Raw genomic sequence first — 4,354 nt, 5'->3', positions numbered from 1 at the left:
TCAACATTGTGAAAGCCCCGTTTCGGCTGTGGTACGTGAAAAATATCGCTGACATCATGTACACGTGTATTATCTTACACAACATGATTATAGCCGACGAAGGACCGAGGGCGGCTAGCTTTTACGACGAGGATGGAGCCGGAAGCTCAAGCACGAGGTCTCCCCCACGCCGAGGTGTGCATACGACGGTGGGTGAGAGGATCGAAACAAGGCACACAATGCGCGATACCCGAACCCACGTTGAGCTATAAGAAGACCTAATCAAACACATTTGAGCGAAATTCGGTCACGAGTAGTGGTTTTTTTTATTTTAGGAGTTGAATTATGTATTTTATTGATTAGGAGTTTAATTATGTAATTTTTATTTTTTATGATTTTAATTATGTAATTTTTAATTTTTAATGTATTTTATAATATTATTCTGGGTATTTTTAATGTATTTTAATTTTGTGGAAATGTTTTTATTTAAATTGAATAATGGAATGATGAGACCCGTGTGCTCGTCCTTGCGGAAGAGCACGAATGTGGGTGTTGTGCTCTTGCTTAAGAGCAGACAGAAAAAGTGGGTTCGGGCCTATATCCATGCTCGTTGGCAAGAGCACAGATGTGGATTCTCTCAAGGAAAGACCACCAAGAAACAATTTAAGAAAATATGTACGAAATTGCGTGAATCTAATTTCTTAATACTGTGTTTGATGTACATAATTTATTTTTCTAGTATATCTACTCAAGTGATATTTTTTACCTTGGAGTATTAAGTAAAACAAGAGCACAAAAAGAAGTTTGCAGAGAGTCAACCCAAAGCATAACAATTAACACCAGCTACACCACAATCTATAACTAAGAACCAATTTTCGCAAATTATCAGCAAGTAAAATGTGAGATGAATTGGAATAGAAGAACTATGCAATGGAATCTGAAAAAACATGATTGTGTTTTGTTAGTAATAGTAACAAAATTAAGAGTAACTCTGAGACTTATTAAATCACAAAATAAATATTGAATCACAAAAGTTTTTATTTCCTGAAATGTTTCATTTGTGTACAAAACACATGTTTGTGATATTCAAAAACATTGTTAATTTACTTAATATAATAAGAAAGGAAAATAAAGGAAAAGAAATAGAAATACTACTAATTATGGTAAACTAATGTATGTTGAGCATAATTAAAAAATATCTCTTAGTATTTCTTTCTATCATAGAATCCTATGGACGGTTGATTCTAGTATGATACACGTTGAATCGAAAAATTGGGATCAATTTCAACAAGTTTTGCTTTTGAATTGGAAACTTGCTCGAATTGGATCCTTTCGGTTTTCCATATATTTACGAAGTTGTTCCGGTTGATTGGCATTAACCCTAGATCCTTGCCCTGAGAAATGAATTAATACTTTCGGTTCGAGCTCCATCATGGACTATTTACAACCCGACACAAAAGAAGGGTTCAAGTGTAACAGAACAAACAATGTCGAGCCAAGAGCACCTCATTTCTAGACAAATCGAAAGTGGTGGATGTAAAAATCCACAACGGGTTGTGTCCTTCAAGTCGCACGTTGCTTTCTACCACATCGTTTCAAACGAAGTTTTACCATAACATTCCTCTAATTTGGAACCGGTATGGAATTGATTCAATTACGGAATCATGAATAGTCATCGGTTCAGCTGTCCATAGACATCGCAATCTCCACTTTTTCTTCTATATATGAATATATAATACATGAAACAATATTTTTCTGAAAAAATCCTAGCAAGACAACCTTTTTCAAAGATCCCACGTACAGGGAATCGTTAAAAAATCTTTTTTATTTCTAAATGAAATTAAACATCATTTTTTAATTTACTTTAGTTTGATTGGGTTGGGTTTGAAGAAAATTGGACAATAAGCACCGACTTTGATCTTTATAGGAGGATCGGTCTTTCTTTTTGAATTGACTCATCACTAATTTCAAATAAATATTTGAAATAGATCAAAGAAACGAAGAAAGAAATAAGATAAGAAGAAAAAAATCCCCTTTTTTTTCATGAGATGTATCAAAAAATAATGTAAGTTAATATTTGAATTTTGATTCTTTTAATCAGATTACGAAAATCAAAATTGAAAAAAAATAGGTAAGGTTTCTCCTAATCTATCAGATAGACGGAACTGTTGTCACTATTTGTTGTTTGTTATAGATGTTTTATATCTACTATACTATAACTATAGAATATGAGACTTGATCATTTGTTAATGAAATTCGAACAGACACAGATATTTAAAGTAATATAGATTAACTGCTACCCACCCCCCCCCACTTCCTTTTTATATTATGATAGGGTTTATATGGGAATAATGGAGAAATGTATCCGTGCTGGGACGGAAGGATTCGAACCTCCGAATGGCGGGACCAAAACCCGTTGCCTTACCACTTGGCCACGCCCCATTTCAATTTCTAATTGACACTAAGAAACAATAATATTGTTATTGGTTGTTTGTCAACTCCAGACCAAATAAATATCTAGAAAGATTCCATATCTATAGAATATAGATCTTATATATCTATAGAATAATAGAATAGACCGGTATTCTAATTTTGATACATATAGATACAGAATTCAACTTAATTTATTGATCATTACATAGAATTCAATTAAGATATTGTATGAAAGTATCGTTTCTTCTATTCTCCTTTGAGAATTGGAGGATTTTTGGTTGGATGGATTCAAAGAAAAAGAAGGATTTTTGTCTACCTTATTTACTTTCTTTCTTTCTTTTTCCTGATATCAAAAATGCAACCAAAATGCAATTATCTCCAAGAACAAAATGTCTGTTATGCTTAATATCGTTAGTTTGATCTGTATTTGTATTAATTCGCCCCTTTATTCGAGTAGTTTTTTCTTCGGCAAATTGCCCGAAGCCTATGCTTTTTTGAATCCAATCGTAGATGTTATGCCAGTCATACCTCTGTTTTTTTTTCTCTTAGCTTTTGTTTGGCAGGCTGCTGTAAGTTTTCGATAAGATCCGGAATAATAATATCTAGAAAATGCATGATTTCCTCGAGAAAAAATTCTAACAATTGACAAAATCAGATAAATTTTAGAGTATGAACCTTCGATTCACACATTGATTCGTGAATAGTTAACATAAACCGTGACTTACCCCCATTTCCTCGTTTTTGAGCCTTTTCCAGTCATCCAGTCAAAGACCCTAACCCTATTAGGGTCTCCCACAATATCCTAATATTGGATTATAGGCGCAAATTAGATTTTTTTTGTTAATGAAAAAAAAATGAATTTGTGACAATACATTTCTTGAAAAAACCTCATCCTTGGTATCAAAATAGGATATGTGGTAGAAAAATAGAAGACTATCTATTCTCTTTTTTTTTCTAAAAAAAAAATCTTGGAGATTGTGTAATGCTTACTCTGAAACTCTTCGTTTATACCGTAGTGATATTTTTTGTTTCTCTCTTTATCTTTGGATTCCTATCTAATGATCCGGGGCGTAATCCTGGACGTGAAGAATAAGAGATACAAAAGGTTCTCATTCTTGGATTCATTTTCAACTTTTCTTAGTGATTTGTCTCATTCACACGCTTCAGCTAAGATTTTCTAAAATAGTTGACAAAAAAAAATAATAAATGAATATTAATATATAACAATATAAATAAATAAAGTAACCAACGGAAACGGAAAGAGAGGGATTCGAACCCTCGGTACGAATAACTCGTACAACGGATTAGCAATCCGACGCTTTAGTCCACTCAGCCATCTCTCCCAAATGAAAAAGAGAATTACTACATTACACATAATCTAAGGAGTTTTTCTTTTTCTCGTTTCTTTCTCTATTCTATTATTTCTATATAGAGAGATCCACAAATCAGGAATTTCCTTTATCTAAAATCGAAAAGATGGACTCGACCGCGCCAACACTCGAACAAAAAAAAAAAAAAGAAGCAAGACCTCTTTGTGTTGATTTTGTTCGAAAGGTCCTTCTTATTCTCACGACCCGGCATGGTCAGTACCTAGCCGGGCTCTTTTTTTTGTTCCAAAAAATTATAGAGAAATAATGATTTCTCTTTTTTGAAAACAAAAAAAGACTTTTATTATTATAATTATATTCAATTGAATATAAAATATTCAAGCAACGACAAAAAGAAAAAATACTATTTAAATTATTTTCTTGTTATATTTTACCCGAACTAAAAAAAAACTATCGATTATTCTACAATACATTTTTTGTGTTATGATTTTAATGTTTTTTTTGATCCATATCTAACTTCTTCAGTGAAAACTTTAGTTATTTAATAATTTCAATTAAATTCTTTTTTGGAGCCTCTTTTCCGAATCTCATTAAATTTTGATCTACTTGTGAAA

The 4,354-nt window shown here is 32.2% G+C and overlaps 1 non-coding gene across 1 annotated transcript; it reads right to left on the bottom strand.

Moving 5' to 3' along the window:
- Positions 1-3,667: 3,667 nt before the first annotated feature.
- Positions 3,668-3,755, bottom strand: TRNAS-GCU. Its single transcript has one exon. It is a non-coding gene; the product is annotated as a tRNA-Ser (tRNA).
- Positions 3,756-4,354: the final 599 nt, after the last annotated feature.

The sequence above is a fragment of the Salvia splendens genome, unplaced genomic scaffold, assembly GCF_004379255.2.
Source record: "Salvia splendens isolate huo1 unplaced genomic scaffold, SspV2 ctg525, whole genome shotgun sequence".
NCBI lineage: Eukaryota > Viridiplantae > Streptophyta > Magnoliopsida > Lamiales > Lamiaceae > Salvia > Salvia splendens.
The sequence above is the reverse complement of the archived record's forward strand: the minus strand, read 5'-3'. Positions and strand labels throughout refer to the sequence as shown.